This window comes from Mustela erminea, chromosome 4 (genome assembly GCF_009829155.1).
Source record: "Mustela erminea isolate mMusErm1 chromosome 4, mMusErm1.Pri, whole genome shotgun sequence".
NCBI classification, from domain to species: Eukaryota; Metazoa; Chordata; class Mammalia; order Carnivora; family Mustelidae; genus Mustela; species Mustela erminea.
Genome location: NC_045617.1, coordinates 108,352,895 through 108,375,874, shown reverse-complemented (window position 1 = coordinate 108,375,874; position 22,980 = coordinate 108,352,895).

Here is a 22,980-nt window from a genome sequence, read left to right as displayed (position 1 = left end):
GATGTTCTAGCAAATCCAGTGGTATGACCAATGACATTTGTAAATACTATTTTGAAATCATGCACTTTAACAGTGGTCTCCACTTCTCCATCACTAATCAGACAACTCCAACACAGTTATTCCTATACCCCTCTGGTTATCTCCTGATTCCAATACCCTTAGGTTCACCATTAGATTTAGGGGGAAACATTATATGTCATCTGCTTGGGAGAATTTTGAGTGGTTAGAAGCTATTAAGGATCTCAGGAATATTTACAAGTTGTCTTCTCATTAACTGAGAAGCACCCTGGATGGCGAACCATAGTCATTGACGGTGAGAACACCTTCACCTGCAAATAATAAATGTTCAGAAAGTTTACTAGCAGCTAATTTTGCTGAGATGATGAATACTATTTGAAATAGTTTACAGAGTCAGTGCTAAAGGAAAGAACAATAATGTGAATGTTGGTAGATAACTTTTTTTAGATATGAAAGCCATTCATCTGGCAATAACTTGGATACCATGCAGTTTTGATGTAATAAATGTAGAATAAAATCTAAAATCAACTGAAATGCTCTTTTTTTAATACATCTTGCCTCATGAAATAAACGTTAAAAATTCAAATCAACTTAGCACTGTATCATTTTTCAATATTTATATAACTTGTGATTGAATATCACTAAGCTTTACTCATAGACCTTGAATACATGTATTATCTCATAATGTAGAAAACTGGAATAACTAACATTTGGGATAACTAAAGTTCTTAACTAAGTTATAATTTCTAGCATCCCTACCAAGACCATTAAAAATTACTTTATTTTCCCTATGTTTTAAGTTCAGAATTTCTTATATCACTGTCTAACATAAATGCCAAACTACTGATAAGAGTTTGCTCAGCATTTTTATTTCCCTTATCACATTTTTAGGTTTATGTTGTAGTACAGATTTATTCTCTTTCCTTCATCCACAACGGTCAGCACTTTGTACCCTCCTTACTTCAGAAAAACATTCACCAGCACTTCTTACTTCCTCAGGGACTATGTATAATGAGAAAGAGGACATTGTTATCAATTGAAAGAAACTCAAAATATAACCATTTCAGTTTGTATTTTTGTTTCATTTCCTATTTTGGCATCAAGAGCTGTTCTGGCAAAAATAATAAGATGCCAAAGGTGCATGTGGATAATTTGGAAAAAAAAAAATCCTGATTATACCTTTGTACAATTCTTATGGCTCAAGCAAAATGGAGAAAGTTTAAAAGTAAATTACTGGGGCACCTGGGTGACTCAGTGGATAAAGCCTCTGCCCTAAGCTCAGGTCATGGTCAGGGTCTTGGAATCAAGCCCAGCATCTGGCTCTCTGCTCAGCAGGGAGCCTGCTTCCCCCTTTCTCTCTGCCTGCCTCTCTGCCTACTTATGATCTTTCTCTTTGTCAAATAAATAAATAAAATCTTAAAAAAAAATTAAGGGTAATTCCAAAAATCTGATCCTCTTTCTTACTGTCAGGATACATCAAAAGATTAAAACATCTTTGATAACAGATGTAAAGAAATATTGTCAATGCTAAAAAGTATTTTCAAAATGATTTAATTACTCTATTCCTACCACAAAAAAAAAAGAAAAAAAAACTAAATTTGTTTTGACTAAGATTTCCTTTGCCTATTTTTCTCTTTTTTTTTAAAAGCTTTTATTTATTTATCTGACAGAGATCATGCGTAGGCAGAGAGGCAGACAGAGAGAGAGGAAGGGAAGCAGGCTCCCTTCTGAGCAGAGTGTGGGATGTGGGGCTCTATCCCAGGACACTGGGATCATGACCTGTGCCAAAGGCAGAGGCTTTAACCCACTGAGCCACCCAGGTGCCTCTTCCTTTGCCTATTAATGTTTATATGTCATGTGGGAATCTTATTTCCTCTTCTACCTGAAATTTCATCAAATTGGGAGATTTTATTATTTAATAAATCTATGCCAATATTTTTCTGAACTTGCTCAGAAAATATATTTTAACACCTAAGAAACACCACTGTTTTTCTTCAGATATACACAGTTTGGGGGGTTGTTAATAATTAAACCATTTTAAAAGTTTATTACAGTATTTTTCTGTTAATCAGGATTTTAAAATAAAGTACTCATGTCAATTTCTTTCTTTCCTTCAACTTTGAAAATATATGCAGGAGCAGAGAGTGGGTTTATGTGAAATGCGACTATTCACACATTAAACTTCTAAGTGTGGATTCCATGGGCAGCCAGCTAAATTTGACCCACTATCAAATTCACTATTGAAAGTGTCCACTTCCATTCTGTAGTCATCCTAAAGCACCCTGCTTAGCCTTGGAAAATGGGACTTAGTGATACTTTAAAAAGTTACTCTAATGTATATTCTTGTATTAAATCAGTGGCAAACTCTACCATGATAGCAAATTGGCTTTTATATTTTTGAAGCATTATAAAGGATAATAAAGTTATATGTAAATTTGGCTAATAAATGCAATACTGCTTTGAGAGTATACACACAAACATAGAGACTCGTGTGCATAGATGCACACACATACCCATAAGTAGCTGATGCTCTATTTTTGACATAAGTATCCAAAATTGACCTATTTTTCCTTTTGACTCACAGCACAATATATCTATTTCATTGTGTATTAAACTTTGGCTTTTGTTTATACCAAAATGTTTTCCTCATAGTTGAAGAATTTCAAAATCACCTCCAATGAGTTTCCTTTAATGTTGCAACAAACACAGTGCCAAGAATGCTAATGAGTGGGCAATTTTTCATAATTAAAAAATGACAAATGATCATCTCTAAGCATTTATCATGTAATCTATAATCAATCTCCTTCATTGTTAAAGAATGACAAACAAGACTTCATTTTGTTACCAAGTCCACTTTATTAATGTAACTTGAAATTAATATTGGGTAATATTTTTATAACAATGTTAAATACTAAGATTTATTATTTCTTTATTTTTGTGGGTAATTTAATGTATTGAACTATATGTTATTTATGTGTAAGTTCATCAGCAATGTTTGTATTCCTTAGCAGTGTACCCCTTAATCAAAAATGAAATCAATCACGTATATTATCTTAATTTTCTAATAAAAATATTCAGTAGAAAATTCTTACTTAACTTAGTTGGGACATTACTGGAAATTACAGTAAATAAAATTATTTGTGCTGAATGTTCTTTTACTAAATCTTTGAAAAGAAAAAAATAATCTACTCTAAGATTATTTAATGCTAAATAATCCAGCTATAAAATGGTTTAAGACATAAATTGGGAATCTTTAAATCACCTATGAATAGAATAGATCTATGAGAATGGGTTGTCTGAGAAATGGTCTTGGCAAGTCTTCAAGCCTTTCTGGAGTCAGTGAAACAGAAACTTAGCAGATGGTTCCAATTCCAAAGTACAATTCAAAATTAATCTCACAACTCTGCAAATGACACTAAAATATACCAATCTAGCACTTATGGTGACTTAAAAACCAAACCACACCAAAACAAAACTACTAGGCAATAAGTACCTTGATGACAGCAATGATTATTCCTAAAACAACTGTCATTAGTTTAATTTAGCAAAGAAACACCTCTTCATTTTGAAATTTTTAATCTCATTATGTTGAAGTGTCAATTGTATTATACTGTTTCATTATTGAGATTATTTTTATTAAATATTTCTATTCTATGTCATTCTGAAAACAACTTGTTAGAAGATAACATGAATCAGTATTATTGGAATATGAATGTCCAAAATGATTTTTAAATATTTTATATTTAAATTGGTAAAGAAACAAAATATATCATCTAGACTACTATATTAATGTAATTAACTTAAAACTTTTCATATAAAATGATATCTCCAAAGAAAGATCTGCAAAATAAATTGTTGAATTTATCTATTCATGTTTAAGCATACAAATATATTCAAGTATGTAAAGGTTATTAAGTAGTTAATGTGAATGAACTAGTAACAAATGGTTATGCTTATTAATGTATATTGTTTTACTACAAATACTCATACTGCTTTCATCAAAATAATTTCACCAGGTAGGAATGTAAACTGCTGCAGTCACTATGGAAGACCATATGTATGGTATCTCTTTAAAAAATTAAAAATAGAATCACCATGTGGTCTAGTAATTCCACTACTGGTTATTTACCCAAAGAATACAAAAACACTAATTTAAAAGGTTTTATGTGTAGTAGAAACTTATATAAATGCCTAAATGTCCTAAATCAGGTTAAACACACACACACACACACACACACACACACACACACACACACAAATATACAAAATGAATAAAAGAATTAAGGACCTAAATGGGAGACCTCAAACCATAAAAGTCCTATAAGAGAGCACAGGAAGTAATTTCTCTGACATTGGTTATAGCAACTTCCTTTTATATATGTCTTCTGAGACAAGGGAAACAAAAGCAAAAACAAAACAAAACACTAAAAAACTATTAGGACTATATCAAAAATAAAAAGCTTCTATATGCAAAGGAAAAAACCAACATAACTAAAAGACCTACTGAATGGGAGAAGATATTTGCAAATGATGTATCTGATAAAGGGTTAGTATCCAAAATATATAAAGAACTTACACAACTCAACACATGCACACACAAATAATACAAATAATTAAAAATGGGCAGAAGACATAAACAAACATTTCTCCAAAGAAGACATACAAACAGCCAACAGACACATGAAAAATGCTCAACATCACTCATCATCAGGGAAATGAAATCGAAATTGCAATGAGCCATCACCACACACCTGTCAGAATAGCTAAAACCAAAAACACAAGAAATGACAAGTGCTGGCAAGGATATAGAGAAAAAGGAACCCTTGTATACTATTGGTGGGAATGCAAACTGGTGCAGCCACTAGGGAAGACAATATGGAGGTTCCTCAAAAAGTTAAAAATAGAACTACCCTATGATTCAGGAATTGCACTACTGGGTATTTATCCAAAGAATGCAAGAACATTAATTTGAAGGGATATATGTGCCCCTATGTTTACTGCAGCCTTATTTACAATAGTCAAATTAAGGAAGCAGCCCAACTGTCCATCAACAGATGAAGAGGAGAAAAAAAAAAAAAAAAAGAAAAAAAAAGAGAAAGAAATGGGACATATATAAATGGAATATTACACAGCCATAAAAAGAGTGATATCTTGCCATTTGCAACAACATGGATGGATCTGGAGAATATAATGCTAAGCAAAATACATTTGTCCATTACTTTGTTGATGGACATTTGGATGGTTTCCAGCCTGAAGTAATTATAAGTAAAACTACCATAAACATTTGTTTAATATAATGTTTTACTTTTCTTGGAAAATATGTAGAAATGTCATTTTTGGAACAAATGTTAGATGTATATTGTACTTTAAAATAAAGTACCACTGGGGGGTATGTGCTATGGTGAGTGCTGTGAATTGTGTGAGACTGATGATTCACAGACCTGTACCCCTGAAGCAAATAATACATTATATGTAAAAAAAAAAAAAAGGAATAGATAACTTCCAAAAAAATAATAAAGTGTCAAATTGTATTCCAAAATTTTACAATTTTATAGTCCCTCTAGCAATGAGTATAAATTCCAGTCAGTATTACATGTTGTAAAACTAATTATGATCATTCTAGTGGGTGTGAAATGGTATCACACTGTAGTTTTAATTTGCCTATATCAAATGACTAATGATTTTGAGAACCTTTTCAAATGTTTTGGGGGGATCTTCTTTTGTGAAATATCTATTCAAATCTTGTGTCTGTATTTTATAGAACTTCTCTCATTTTATTATTGGCTTTATTATTCCATATATAGTCTCTATGCAAGATTTGCCATGAATGTATTGCAGATATTTTGTTCCAGTCTCTTGCTTACTTTATATTTTCTCTCCCTCTCTCTCTCCATATATATATACATACAGATATACATATCTATATCTATATATATGAAGGAAGTATACTCTAAAATACAATAAACTATCAGGTTTTATGTGTTCAGTTGAATGACCTCTGAGAATTGCATACATTGTATAAGACACACACAGAACTAGAGTGTTGCTATTACCCAAAACACATCCACTGTGTCTTTTCCTAGTTCATTCAGAAATACACAGAGACCAACACTTTTTCACTCCTGTGTCCACAGATAATCTATTGTTCTAGAATTTTGTGGAAATAATATTATATAATATATTCATTCTGGTTTATCTTCTTTCACTTAGCATGATGTTAGTAAAATTGTGATGGAACTCTATATTATTTGGCATGATTACAATGTATCAACAATCGTCAAAATGTAAACTGAACAGTTTAAAATTCCATAAATGATATTAGTTTTGACCTATGAATAATAATTATGCACTTCTATTGATAAAATCAACAACAACAAAAGTGTATTTGAATATAAAAACTACACAGTCATGGGGAATGATTTACTAAGTAGAACTTACAGTAAAATGAAAACTTTTCTCAAGAGTGAGGAAAAAAAGGGGTGCCTGAGAGGCTCAGTGGGTTAAAGGCTCTGCCTTTGGCTCAGGTCATGATTCCAGGGTACTGGGATTGAGCCCCACATCCCATAGGCTTTCTGCTCAGCAGGGAGCCTGCTTCCACCTCTCTCTCTCTCTGCCTGCCTCTCTGCCTACTTGTGATCTCTGCCTGTCAAATAAATAAATAAAATCTCTTTAAAAAAAAAAAAAGAGGAAAACACAGCTTTACCTTCAAAGTACTATGTAAACAATGAATCTTGGAGCACTGAAAAATAAAATAAATTATTTAAAAAATACTATGGAAATAAATAATCATCAAACCACACCTTTGTACTCAGCTAACCTATGATTTAAACATATAGGCAATTTTAATATTCTTTTTAGACAGTGAAAACATAGTGTTTATCACTTAAAAAAACAGACGTAACTTGAGAAAAAAAGGAAAGTCATTTCAGGAGAAATGTTGACAGAATAAATGATAATCCACAAGATTACTGATTGCTTAAATTTAAAATTAATTTGAATTTTTAAAATAAGTTGATCACATTTGGTACAAACTCATATGAAATAACCAGAATTCATGCTCTAAGATTTGTCTACTTTTAGTAAGTAGAGAACTGATATTTTTAAATATTAAGTGTTTTTTTTGTTTGTTTGTTTTTTGCTTTGTTTTTAAGTTAGGTTTTTTAAAAGCAGTTTAAGAGTATTCACTAAAAAATCAAGGGTGCCCAGCTGGGCTGTCAGTAGAGCATATGACTCTTGATCTCAGGACTGTAAGTTAGAGCCAACCCACATTTGGTACAGAGATTACTTAAAAATAAAATCTTAAAAAAAATATTCACTAAAAAATTAAAAAGAAAATAATTTCTCTACTACTAATAGGAAGAAGTGAAAAACACCCCTGATCCAGAATAACAAAATGAAGTAGAACAAATGAAGCATAGAAAACTTAAGAAAAATAGAAACAGCTATAGTGGTAGAGATAAATTAAAATAAATTCATGGTTACAAGGGAGGCATAGGTCCTATTTTCTCTGGTTAAATGGCAGAGACTGTGATACTATTTTGTAAATGTGAATATATAATTTTGCTAAGTTAAGGCAAGTCATGGAAGGATAAATAGTAAATATATGAGAAAATACATGAGGCAGATACTAATGAGAAGAAAGATTATGAAATTAAAACAATGTTCACTTTCTTTGTAACTAACCACTTAGTCATAAGCAGAAAAAAAAATCAAAAAAGTATCTGTAAATACCTATCCAAACAGAATAAAAATGATATAAAATGAAATAAACAATACCAACCACAACAGTTGTAACAATACATGCCAATGATTTACCCCCAATTAAATGCAAAGAGAAATATAGTGTCAAACTCATTAATAACAAAATGATATCAACTATTTGCTGTATCCTAAGAGCATATCTAAAACAAATTGATAAAGTTTGGGAGTACAAGAATGAGCAAAAATGTATAAAGAAAATGGATAAAATTAGAGGTTGAGATACTAATTTAAGGCAAGGTGTAAATAAGGCAAAAAATCATTCAATGGGATAGAAATGTTATAGTATATTGAAACAAAATACTATCTCCAATGAAATTATCATAGTCATAAGATTTTATGAGCCAAATAACAGAGGATTAAAGTATATTAAGCAGAAAGTGTTTGAAATTCAGAGATATATACAAAGTACACAAATGCAATTGAAGATTTTAGCACACCATTATCTGCACATGAAACATAAAATAGAGAGAAAATAAACCATATAGGATTCTTACTATATATCTGAATATTCTGTAGTGTTACAAGGAGCAGACTAACAAGAATGTTAATTTCAAATTTTGGGATACATGGGATAAGATATCAAGAGAAATCAAGAGAATGACTCCTTAGGTACCAAAATGATTCTTTTTTTCTCTCATTGTGGATAAAATGGAAAAACATCTTTAATCTAAATCCAGATTTTTTTAACTTTTTTTTTTTTTTACTTTTTATTTTTATTTTTTTTCATTCTGCTGTTCTTTGTAAAGGCTGGTGCAAGAAGCCTGCTGACCTCAGCTTTTCTCTGACCTCTTTTTTCATGCAGCTTTCTGTTTCTGGGTAAGAATCAGAGAAACTTTTCTATCAGTCACTTGCTTGAACTCCAGAAAGAAAGACAGTTTCTCTTAAATTCCTATGTCCCTGATGGGGCCAAGAATGAACTGATCTTAAATTGAAGAGGTGATGTGGCTAATGGGCAATTCAGTTTATTGAAAATGGAATGGATACATGATTAATGCTCCCTAAATGATTTGCAAAGTGTAAGTCTCAATGTCCTTTCTCACCAGAAGAAGTTCTAAAACTGAGATTACAGAATTCACCAGATGGGTGACCTAACTCAAAGTTACACTGAATGTACATATGCATGTATATATGTTATTATAGAGTGAATTATATTCACTCAAAATCCTTATGTTGAATCCCTGGCTGTCAATGTGTATATATTTTGGGATAGGGCCTTGATGGAGGCAATTCAGGTTAAATTTGATATTTAAGGGTGGGACCTTAACTTTATGGGATTGATGTCCTTACAAAAAGAGAGGCATAAGAAAGAGGGGACTCTTTTACTGTATGCACACAAAGGAAAGGCCAGGTGAGGACAATATGAGAAGGGGGCTGTCTAGAAGACAGAAAAGGAGCCCTTACTAGAAACCAAATTTGTTGACACATTAACCATGGAATTCTAGCCTCCAGAACATGAGAAATGTCTGTTGCTTAATCCACCCACCCAGTCTGTAGTACTATAGTATGTGTGTGTGTGTGTGTGTGTGTGTATACGAACAAAACTATTCTGTGTCATTTCTCAGAAATATTAGAGTTCTCTAGGCAAATAATTATTGGTATGCTAAGAATTTTAATCTCAATGTTTTTACTTAAAATTTTTTCATGTACTGTTAGTTTCATAGAGTTGAAAAAATAGCTTGAGCAGTTTCCATAATCTTTCATTCAATCTCCCTCAGTTGTTTATGATTTACACAACTATAGATAAATTATCACTACCAAACATCTATGAAAATTTAGAATGAACAATGTAGATTTGTTGAATGTGTGAATGGTAACTTGGTTCTGTTTTATATTAATAAATACTATGCATTATTATAAAATATTTGTGCTTACTAACTTGTTTCTTTTGGCTTATTCTGAAAAAATCCTGCATATAATCTTGCTTTTGACACTGCAGACACTTTAATTGACAGACTGTGAGATCATAAACAAAGAATAATGACTTCTTAATGTGATCAAACAGCAGGAGGGGAAGAAAACTCTTCAAATACGACATATTTAACAATTGGCAATTTAGGGAAGAGCATAACGATAAAAAGAACACATAATTTAATGTACTGCCAGAATGCATGTATGTCAATTCAAACTTGTGAGCTGTTGTCCTATAATTAGCCACAACCTTCTCAGTCTTACAGTTAAGTTTAGCTTTTAACTAAGAGCATCAAGAACATCAGTAAAGCTACAACTTCTAGACAGTATCAGTTTAATCAAAGAACAAGATTGATCTACCTTTCTCTACCATTTATATCATCACATGAAAGACACAGGACTGTTCAATTAAGACATTCAAGCTTATAAAAGTTATTAGAAGAAAAAATTATAGTTTCCTATCTTCACAAGTAAGCTTATTAGAGAACAAACCTAACGTTGAATAAACCATGGGCAGCAGTAGAGAACACTGATGTTCAGGAGAGAAAAAAATTTGAAATTCATCTTTTTCATGTGGTAAAGTTCTTATGAATACACATTTTATGCAAATTCAAATCAGGTAAAGACCTGATCAGAAGAAAATGACAAATTCACCCATCTGTTGGTTAATATTCTGTTGTCCATAAGTTGTCTACACATTTAAATGAAGTCATGACTCCAAAAATGTCTCAGCTATATAGACAATTAAATATCACTAATAAACAGAAAAAATCTTTTCTAATGTAAACTTAGTTCTTTTTAGGTTTGAGTCTTTATAGGAAAAAATGTTGAATATTAGGATGAGGTGCTTTAGATATTTTATTACTTACTCAATGAATTTTATTATTAATAATTTAAATAACTTAAAAATAATTTAAATTTCTTCTTTTAATATTACCCTTCATTATTTCACTGAATTTATACACCACATTTACTATTTGGCAGTCAGAAAATTGTCCTTTTCTTGTTAGCACAAGTTACATATGCTTTTGCAATTCCTAAAGAACCACAGGTAACAAACATTTTTGATCAATTCACAGCTTTAAACAAGTGAAACAAATTATTAAAGAATGTAAATCAATAAAAATGTAATATTTAGACTGAAAACTGTCAATCCACAGAGATGTTATATAGCATCTTATAGAAATTATATTTCTTTAAGTAGTGGTAAATAATAATTACATTAATAAACTATTGTGTTTTCACATCAGAATTTGACTATAAATATTAAAACTCAGTAACTACTGAGTCAAACAGAATATGAAATAACCTAATATGGGCAGACGTTTATGTCTCTTTGCTTAAACTATGTGGAAAAAAAACAAACAAACTGGTATCTTATTAAAAGACTGACACTCAGGTTTATATTTTGAGTCCTCTTGAGAGGGAAGAATAATGTGTAATGGAATTAGGTCCCTGGGATTGGAGTCTAAGTAGAAACTGCTCTATTCTGCTCTCTTGTAACTCAAGAATGTGAATTTTCCATACATACTCACAGGATTCTTGCTATACTACAATTGTCATGGATAGAGTTAAAAAGTAAATTTACCAAATTCATAGAATGCATATTGCATACTGGGAAAAAAAATAAATAAACCAACATACATTTAAACCAAAAATCCATCCATATTGTTCAACTCAGAGAGTGGTCTAATCAATATGAATCATTCAAACCTACTGAGTCTCCAAACTTCAGCTGTTAATATGACCAAATCACTGACTACCATTGCCTTCCTGCGGTACATATTTTTAGACACTTATAGAGTCACAGTCTCAGGGCAATTATTGAAATTTGCAAATCTATAAAGCATTTGGAATAAAGTTTTTTGAAGGTAGTCTAATGAAACATGTAGTGTACAATCAATACAAAACAGCAGGAGCAAAGTTATACAGTGATTCTCAATCATATACTGAAATGCAAATGGTAAAGCTTGCTGTGTAATGCCTTCCATAAATCTTTACATTTCAAAACTGTAAAAAATGGATTTTTTTTCCTGAGAAAAAGAGCAACTGAAATTGTATATACAAGGTACTTGAAAAGGAAAGAGGAAAAATAAAAATAGATACATTTGACATTTGGGCTACATGGATTTGAACTGTGTGGGTCCACTTTTATGTGGAATTTTCTCAATAAATACAGTACAGTACTGTAAATGGATTCTATTATTTTCTGAGTAACATTTCCTTTTATATTGCTTACTTTATTGTAAGAATACACTATGTAATACTTATAATGCACAAAATATGTATTAATCAATTGTTTACATTATCAGTAATACTTCCAGATCAAAATATGATATTGGTCAAGTTGGGGGAGTCAAAAGTTACACAGAGATTTGTGGCTGTGTGCAGAGGTCAGTACACCAACCCTTATGTAATTCAAGGGTCAACTGTTTATTGCTAGAGTCAGGGGGGGGGTGGGGGGTGCACCATATTACTATATATGGGATAGGGATTTTTTTTTTCTATTACCCATATATTTACTTTCCTTCATAAAAATCTTTGTCTTTTTTTTTGCATTATTTTTGCTTTATTTTCCTATTTGCCAAAGAATGGTATATCTTTCTCCTAAGTCCCCTTACTTATGCCTACGAAGTGTCACTGACATCCAGTAGCTGGTTAAGGCTAAGGAGATTGGAACTTAATGTTCTCAAGATCAGAAATTAGACTCCACCAAGAAGTGTAAGATTCCTTATAGGGCTTTTGTTTAAATCAGTGGTTCTCAACTAAGGTGATTTTGTCTCCCAGAGGATATTTTGAAATGTCTAGAGACATTTTGTCTGTCACAACTACCAGAAAAGGGTGTTATTGGCACCTGGTAGGTAGAGGTCAGAGATGATGCTAAGCATCCTATAAGACACATAACCTACAGACCCTAGAGCAAAGAGTTATCCATTCCACTTAACAACTGCCTAGAAGTTAAGAAATCATGGTTTTGATAGACTTTGAAGGTAGGCTTATTTTTTTTCTGTCATCCAAATATATTTTTCATTAAATTTGACATTACTTTTCCTCTACAGTTTTAGCTATGGACAATTGTATATTTTCACATTTTTCTGCTCTTGTCTCTATTTTCACTCTCTCCAGTCAGCATTTTTTGTTATCAACTGTTATTTCCAGTCAGCCTTCTTCTGCTTAGAATAATTACACATTCTGATAATGCTTATCATCTCCCATTTCAAAACCTATGTAGGACCTCAATATTTATTACTTTAAAATTAGGGCTTTTACTGAGCATATTACCAGGCACAGAGGTTATTGTGGATATAATAACCTCTGGGTTATTATATGGGATATCAAAATCTTGTTATTTGGGATATCAAAAATTTGGAGAAAATAATTGAGTAGCTCTTGTTTTCAATGGAAAATATATCCAAAAGTTCATGAAAAATGGAATATGTGTGTGTATATGGGTATGTAAATGTAAGCATATATGAATATACATGTACTCATATATGCATACATATATAATCAAGGATAATATAATTTTTCTGGATCATAGAATTTTTTGAAAGTCATGTTGAACTCATACATTAAAACCACAAGTAATTTTAATTTTATACTATAATTTACTTGACCTAAACTATTTTATATTGAAATATATAATAAAATTTTCTTGTCTTACTTGATTTTTAAATTTGGTTGGAATATGTGCAATTCAATTTTAAGTGTTAGAGAATCAGAAAGTTAGAGAAATAGAATGGTAAAAAAATTGGGATATATGAACTGTGATTCAAAATTAGAAGAGTTTGGATTAATCATAAACCCCATTGTAAGGCCAAAATTAAAGAAAAATAAAAAGGAAGAGTGTTGGATAAATAGAAGATAAGGTCATTGGAAAGAGGTCAAGAAAGCAAGAAGGCAAGATTTTGGAATGATCATTCATAAATACAAAAATTTATTAAAACTCTAGGTTGTGAAGTGAAAGTCATGGTGGAGAATGTCTAGAATATGAGAAAAGAATCGAGAAAATGTGTAAAGGTGTAGGATATATAAACAAGTTATATAAAACTTAATAACAACATGTCTGATCTTTAAGACCATGAAAGGGCAGGGGTCTCAAAAACACACTGGTTAGGGAGGAGAAGAGGAAAGTGATAGTTTCAACATATATGACTATATACGTATTTTGATAAAATTACCATATTTCAATTGGAAGAGACTCAAGAAAGCAGAATCTTATGAAGTACCAGTTTTTGTTTAAGGCTAGATGTTACAGGAAACATTCAGGAAAGAGCTTAAGAATGTTGAGGCAGGGGCGCCTGGGTGGCTCAGTGGGTTAAGCCTCTGCCTTCCGCTCGGGTCATGGTCTCAGGGTGCTGGTCCATGGTCTCAGGGTCATGGTCTCAGAGCCCTGCATCAGGCTATCTGCTCAGCGGGGGACCTGCTTCCTCCTTTCTCTCTTCCTGACTCTTTGCCTGCTTGTGATCTCTCTCTTTCTTTGTTTCAAATAAACAAACAAAATCTTAAAAAAAAAAAAAGAATGTTGAGTCAGCCCATTAATTACCTTCTCCTTCATGAAAAAGAAATTGCAAACATAAATCAAAAAGTCAAATTTATTTCTGTTTATATATTTCAACTAAAATGTTGTACTTAAATAGCTTGAAAAATGTTTTAAATTATTGAGTGGTCTTTTATAAGGTAAAATACCATATCTGATCGCCAATTTTTCACTTTTCATTTTTATGGCAGTATATGCTGAAACCCTGAATCAAAAGAACATACAGAAAAAGAATGAAAACCCCATAGTTCACTCTGACAAATGAGGATAAGTCTGTGTCAAGGAACAACAAAATTCTCTAAGACTTGAGTGGAATTCATGAAGCATCATTCCCTTTGTCCTTAAGTCAGTGAGGTCATTTTTGGCAAGGTCTGCATCATTGATTTGCTGTCCATGTCAGCAAAGAAAAGATTACAAATCCATGTTTCAATTTTAAGGTCATCTGAGCAAAAGTAAACTTCGACAATTTTCTTCAGGGTTTCCAGGTTTCTGCAGATTTCTGCCTGCAGATAAATTAAATGGGAAAATTTGCATAGTTGTCTTTCTCAGGTAACTTTAGTATAGAGTACCAGTTTGACCAAAGCAGGATTTATAATTGTGACTTGCAGAAATCTGAATTTGGAAGGCCTTAAGTCATTCATACATCTATAGAATTCCATTCAATGCACTGCAAAAGGGTTTTACTCTTTATTTTTAAATTTTTCTGAAAGTATCCATTGTCTTATCTTTAAAGGAGTAAAACTTTTGCTGGATTTGAATAAATTCTTCCATGACATGGTCAATAAAATCAGTGAATATTATGTAGTTTAAAATCTTTGTAATTTTCTCCCTTACTTTCACAAGTTCACTTGAAAAGGTGATGGTTCAAAGTGTAGCTCATAGAGATTCACTCTCATGGTAGTAGAAAAAAAAAATCAGATTCACATAAAAATGCTACACTATGCATGCTATGCAGAAACAAATGGGATATCACAATGTGTGGTATTTTCCTTCTCACAGAAGCCATAAAAACCCATCAGTTGTGACAATTCAGTTTCACAAGTGAATAGAATACTAAGACTTTTCTTCTAACTTAAATTTTCTTTGACCAAAAAGTCACCATTCCAAAGTTATTAACTTTTTTAGTTCCTTAAACAGTATTAAACAAATGTTAGTTATTTTGATAGATATCAGTAGTTTCACTTACTCTCAAGGGTAAGAGATAAAGTAAAGCCATTTCTTTAATAACCACTATCTAAACATGAGAAAACAGTGTATTAGAAAACAGGATTTTAATGTAGTTAAAATTACTTAACAGAGGCTTTGTTTGATTTCCTTGCATTTCAAATACACAAACCAGTTCCATCTCTGGCTTCACAAGATGCCCGATAATTGTATGGTCTTCTATTCAACACTATGATGAACATGTATTTTGTGATCATGTAAATGAAGATTTAGATAAAGTTCCAGATGTATTAGCCCAATACTTAATTCAAAACAAATATTTCACATCTTACAATTTAGTTTCTGTCCTCTTCCACTTTTTTCAGATGCTTTAAAAATATAATTTTCTATATTTATTTACTTTGGCTGTTTGTTTTCATTCTGTTAAGATCAATGTAAATAAAACCAAAAGATATCTGCTTTTCAGTTTATTTGCTCATATTTACAAAGAGAGCCTACGCATGTAAGAAAAGACACATTTTTTTAACCATATTAGGTCTCTTTAGTTCCAACTTACTAGAAACTATTCAAGACATCATAAAATAGTAAAATTAAAGACCATGTTATGTGACCAACTCTGTACTATCCTGTATCTCTCTAAATACTGGGCAAAGAACAAATACCTTAAAACTTAATTTAGGGTTCCTAAATTACGGTTAAGAAGATAGATTGAAGACTTCTAATTTTGTGTTATCATGACATCTCCCTGTAGTTATGGTGAAAAGAACTATTTTTAAGGCATAAAACTACAGTGATAGAGATTTTGGAGATATGACAACAGCAACAAAATCTTGTCAGCTAGGAAGCAGTAAATGTAACTGGAAACAGCTGTATAATAGCTAAAATCTAAACTCCAAAGGGAGAAAGTTCTGAAGATCCCTCAAAAAAATTGGGGACTGGGGCACCTGGGTGATTCAGTGGGTTAAACCTCTGCCTTCGGCTAAGGTCATGATCTCAGCGTCCTGGGATCAAGCCTCACACCGGGCTCTCTGCTCAGCAGGGAGCCTGCTTCCTGCTCTCTCTTTCTCTCTGCTTGCCTCTCTGCCTTACTTGTGATCTCTGTCAACTAAATAGATAAAAATCTTAATAAAAAAAAAAACTCAGATGTTGGGGCATCTGGGTGGCTCAGTCAGTTAGGCATCTGTCTTCAGCTCAGGTCATGATGCTAAGGTCCTGGGATTGAGTCCCACACTGGACTCCCTGTTCAGCAGGAACCTGCTTCCTTCTCTGCCTCTGCCTGCTGCTCCCGTACTTGTTCTGTCCAATAAATAAAGTCTTTAAAAATTGCGAACTGCTACCAACATATCCTTTTGAAAATAGAGACAAAGAGTTAGTGGGTAACATAAGAAGGGTTAGTGGAAGATTATTCAGCTAGAAAGAAGTTTGATCCCAACATCACCAATAACAATTTGCAATGAAATCTACTTCCCTCATTCCAGATCAAGTCTGAGGTCCTATTTTTTGTGATCAAGGACAGTGAAAGTATCCATATTGTTTTCCCTAGACCATATATGAATTATAGAAATAAATTATAAAAGTATGCACAATGGTGATACAGTATGGGTAAGAATGAATGAAACCAAAATGAAGTACATTGCAAACATCCATGGCTACAGAAAAGTTTGACAATTATTTTTTTTAAGATTTTATTTATTTATTTGCTAGAGAGAGAGAAAGAGATCACAAGTAGGCAGAGAGAGAGGGGAAGGTAGGCTCCCTGATGAACAGAGAACCAGATGTGGGGCTCAATCCCAGACCCTGAGATCATGACCTGAGTCCAAGACAGAGGTTTAATCCACTGAGCCATGCAGGCATCCCTGACAATTGTTTTTTAAACAATAACTTGAAACATATCTTCTATCTTCTAATGTCTATAAATGACAATGCAGATGAAAATATAGAATTTCCATTGTAAGGGAAATTACCTATCTGTAATAAGCAAATGCTTACATATGTATAGAGTCTTGCAAATAATATACAGGAAGCAGATACTATTGTTTGCCCTTAGGAAAAAGAATTAGGTGGCTGGGGTAAAAGGATATAATGGAAGTTTAGCCTGCATTTTTAATCAACCCGTGTTTCTGACTTTGCATGACATCCATATCTCTCACTTGCTCAAAAATAATTTTAAAAATATAATTTCCTCTGCCAATAAATAGGTAGCAGTATGTATCAACCATTAGCAGATAAGGGGTTTTAAAAAGTCACCATATAGAAAACGTTTTTTATAAATAAAAATTTTAAAATAAGAGGAAATATTTGAAGAGTACTCTTTTATATTTCAGTCATGAATTTATTCAATTTTATTTATTAAACTTCCAAGTTAATGATCACAGAATTTGGAGAATACAACTAAAAAAAACTTTAAAGTTCATAGGCATTGAGCAGTTTCACACTTCTATTTCATATCAAGCACATACACATTTTATTAACATATAAAAATAAAAATGCATTATTTTTTCCTCATTAAATCTGAACACAGAATATACAAAGAACATTAACCACCAAAATAATGACAACAACAAAAAACCACCCTAAATTGTAAGGTCCCAGATGGCAGATGTTAAGAATATTTTCATTGTGGGACACCTGGGTGGCTTAGTCGGTTAAGCCACTGCCCTCAGCTTGGGTCATGATCCCAGGGTCCTGGGATTGAGTCCCACATCAGGCTCCTTGTTAAGCAGGAAGCCTACTTCTCCCTCTGCCTCTGCCTGCCACTCTGCATGCTTGTGCTCTCTCTCTCTCTCTGACAAATAAATAAAAAAAATTTTTTTCATTGCAATTTATAACATACCTGACAAGACTGTCTTAAGGAAATCAGATTCTATTTATTGACATGAGTCTAGAGGTAGGTATTTACTAGTTAAACAGTGCAATGCTGTCAGGCACAACAAATCTGTGATTCTTCTGGCCTTATCTTCAGAGGCATTAGATGGCTGGGAGAGACTGAGCCACTATATAAATGTTTGAATATGTAGGACGAAGCAGATAATAATTCTACAAGTCTTTGATTGTGATACACTGATGACAATTGACCCAAATGGACATGCATGATGTCCATTTGAAACTGAACTATTAAAACCTCTATCACAGTGGCAAACATGAGAAAGGTAGATTTGGGTATACTACCCTTCAGTTTCTGCCACAGCATCGACATACTACTTGATTACCAAACCTTGATAGACTTCATCTTGCAGAATTTCTGAAGTTGTCTAACAATTGAAAAACTGAAGTGAAATGTTCTATTTATAGATGTGACCATCTCACTATTCTCCATTGTCGTCTTCTGTTACTGGATGTTGACATCCAGAGTAATTTGGATATCATATGTTGAATGAAGACAGTGGGGTCTTCTGGATCTTTGAATCACTGTTTAAAAATATGTTTTCTACTGCCTCATTATAGAAAATTCATTATGGAATTAATAAATATTAAAATTCATTATGGAACTGATACTTGGGGGAAATAAAGTTTTATGCTTAAATGAATGAAATTTTGAGACATCTCTTACAGCAACTAGCTTAATTTATATATTGTCTTAAGTTGTTTATCCCCACAACATTTATTTAAAAATATCTAGGTCTATGAACATTTAGGATAGTGTAGATATAAACATTGGGGTGCATATATCTCTTTTACTTAGTATTTTCATATTCTTTGGGTAAATACCTACTAGTAAAATTGCTGGATCATAGGGGAGTTCTATTTTTAACTCTATGATGAACCTCCATACTGTTTTCCAGAGTGGTTTCACCAACTTACATTTCTACCAACAGAGCAAGAGTGTTCCCCTTTTCTACATCCTCATAAACAACTGTTGTTTTTGTGTTGTTGATTTAGCTATTCTGACAGGTGATGTTTCATTGTAGTTTTGATTTGCATTTCCCTGATGATCAGTGATATTGAGCATTGTTTAATGTGTCTGTTGGCCATCTGTATGTCTTTGGAAAAATGTCTATTCATGTTTTCTGCCTATTCAGAATGTAAGGAAACAAAATGAGCAAGAGGAAAAAAAAGAAAAAAAGAGAGAGAGAGTGGCAAACCAAGAAACAGACTCTTAACTACAGGGATCTATGGTTACAAGAAGTGAGGTAGGTGGGAGGATGGATGAAATAGGTGATGGAGATTATGGAGTACATTTGTGATAAGGACAAGGTGTTTTATACCAAAACAAAGTCATATTTAAAAACACTATTTTTAAATGCTTATTTACCTCATTCTCAATGCAATACTAAGCTATTGAAGTATTTTGATTGAGTAGTGGTATTATCAATGTTGTGATTTACAAGATTAACATTGGCTGTAATATAGATTCTCTGGCTCTGAGACTGAAGATTAAAAGAATGTCATAATAGCGAGAGTAAAATGATGAAATTCTAAAATAAGACAGGTAGAATGAGAAAGACATCTGTAGATTAAAAAAAAAAGACAATTCAATAGAAGAATTGGTGATTGGATTATTAGATAGGAAAATAGTTTCAAGATTGACAACCAAGTTTCTAGGCGGGTGAATGTACAGTAATAGAGTTGCTCATAAAGAGAGATCATAGGAGAAGAAAGACCTTTGAAGAGATAGTAATATTTTCAGCATTAGACATGTTGATATTGAATTTGATGTCTGTACAACATAAATATCTAATTATCCAGGTTAAGGAATTCAGTATAAAAATCTAGATTTGGGGGGTGCCTGGGTGGCTCAGTGGTTAAGCCGCTGCCTTCAGCTCAGGTCATGATCTCAGGGTCCTGGGATCGAGCCCCGCATTAGGCTCTCTGCTCAGCAGTGAGCCTGCTTCCTCCTCTCTGCCTGTCTCTCTGCCTACTTGTGATCGCTCTCTCTCTCTCTCTCAAATAAATAAAATCTTTTAAAAAAATCTAGATTTGGAAAGACATCAAAACATGATGTTAATTGAGTACATGGAAATAAAATCACTTAAGAATACTGAAAGAAAAAATATACATGAGAATTAATCAAAAAATAGCAGGCTGAGAGGGAGACAATAGAGGATAAAAAATTACATAAAACAAGCAAAAATAATTCCAAAAAACATGGAATAGTCAATATCAAACGTTGTCTAAAGAGCATGCCAATCAGCCCTTGGGTAGCTTAACTGATTGAGTTTGACTTTAGGTTTCAGTTCAGTTCAATCTCAGGATTGTGAGATCAAGCCTTATATCCAGCTCCATGCTCAATGAAGAGTCTGCTTTAGATACTCTGCCCCTCCCTCTACTCATGCACACGTACTCTAAAACAAAATAAAATCTTAAAAGAAAATAAAGAAATAAAGGAAACTGGTGATTTTAGCAAGCACAGTACACTGGGGTGATTAAGTCATAGTCAAATATCAATTGCATTGAAGTAGAAATATTATATCATAAAGAAAATTAAGTGTACGCTCTCTCTCAAGGGAGTCAGGCAGAACTCCTACGAAACATGGGATTAAGTTTTCGGGGAGGGGATTAGAATCTATTTATTTATTTAGTTAGTTAGTAAGTTAGTTAGTTAGTTATTTGTCAGAGAGAGAGAGAGAGCACACAAGGAAACAGAGTGGCAGGCAGAGACAGAGAGGGAAGCAAGCTCCCTGCTGAGCAGGGAGCCCAATGTGGGACTCAATACCAGGACCCTGGGATCATGACCTGAGCCGAAGAGAGTGGCTTAACCGACTGAGCCACCCAGGCATCCCTAGAATTTTTTAAAAAGGAGATCTTGAAATATATTTAATCCTGGTTTAAATGATGTAATAATACAGGGGTGCCTGTGTGGCTCAGTTGGTTAAGCATTTGCCTTCAGCTCAGGTCATGGTCTCAGGTCATGGTCCCAGGATCCTGGGATAAAGCCCCACTCAAGCCCTGCTCAGCTCAGAAGCTACTTCTCCCTCTCCCTCTGACCATGCCCCCTGTTCATGCTATCCATCTCTCTCTCTCAAATGTAAATGTAAAAATCTTCAAAAAAAAAAAGCGGGGGGGGGGAGGATCTAATACAAAAGAAGTAAAAAATGGTAGATAAAGAGGGAGAAATTTTAAGACTTATGTTTCTAAAGAGGTTCCTGAGTGGCTCAGTCAGTTAAGCATCTGCCTTCAACTCAGGTCATGATCCTGGGGTCCTGGGATAGGGTCCCAACATTGGGCTCCCTGCTCAGTAGGAAGCCTGATTCTACCTCTCCCACTCCCCCTGTTTGTGTTCCTTCTCTCGCTGTCTCTCTCTCTCTGTCAAATAAATAAAATCATAAAAAGAAAAATAAAAGAAGCTAGGAATGAGGGGATCTGGCAAAGTGGGATTATATTTAGTTGATCTTATAAAGAAAGAGTTTCTATGTGATAGTTTCCAAAAAATGAGAGGGATGACAGATTCTGGTATTTAAGGAGAGTAATTAAAAGAAAATTTCCCCTAAGATTTATTTGAGAAGGAGAGAGAAAGAGAGAACATGTGAGTAAGCCCAGGGGAGGGGTAGAGGGAGAGAGAGAGTCTTAAGCTGACTCTGCACTGAGTGTGAACCCAAAATCACAACCCCACCCCAAACCAAGAGTCAGAAGTTTTTTTACTTTTTTTTTTTTTAAAGATTTTATTTGTTTATTGCTCAGGGGGATAGAGCACAAGCAGGGGAAGAAGCAGGCAGAGGAAGAAGCAAGCTCCCCGCTGAACAAGGAGCCTAACAGAGGCCTCCATCCCAGGACCCTGAGATCATGACCTGAGTTGAAGGCAGCCGCTCAACTGACTGAGCCACCCAGGCATCCCTAAGAGTAGAATACTTAACCAACTATACCACTCAGTGGTCCCAAATTAAAAAGAGCTTTTAAGTGATCCAGATTAGGGTCTTCTGTTTTCTGAGGACTGGTTGTTAAACAATTATGAAATGCTATAGACTCCAACTTGTGGCTACAGAAATTGGATGTTTGGCTGACATAAGTAGAGGTAGAGAAGTAAGGATGCTGAGTTATTAGTTCATCCATATTACATCTGTAATTCTAGATCATAAAATACTTAGAGTGAATGACTCAGATTTCAACATTTTCAATAAATCATCTATTTAATGGATAGATTCAATTAAAGTGCTGACACTGGATAGGGAGTGATTTTACCTAGATGAAAATATATACATTAAGAGTAAGAGATTTATATAAGCATAAAAGAGATCAATGATTATAAAGTGACATTTTAAATTGAGGGTGACAAAACTTACATCCTAATACTGAGGTATATGGAGTGTGATTGAGTCAGTAGTCCTGAGAAGCCACAGAGTAAATGACATCCTCAAAGGTAAAGAAGTTTCATTTGGTACAATGCATGGAGTAAATTCTCAGTAATGAGATCAATTATGTGTAAGAGCATTTGTCTATTAGAGAACAAGTTTTCCAGATGGCTCAGGAGTTTGGTCTGTATGTTTATTTTCCTAAGGATATAGTAGGAGGATGTGCGACCAGAGAGAAGAAAAAAAAAAAAATCCATGTAGTAATGGGAACATAAAAGATCATGAATGGTCAAGGGAATTGTATATTTTAGGTAATAACCAAGACCTCAGTGATGTAAAGCATACATGTTGTCAAGTTTTTCA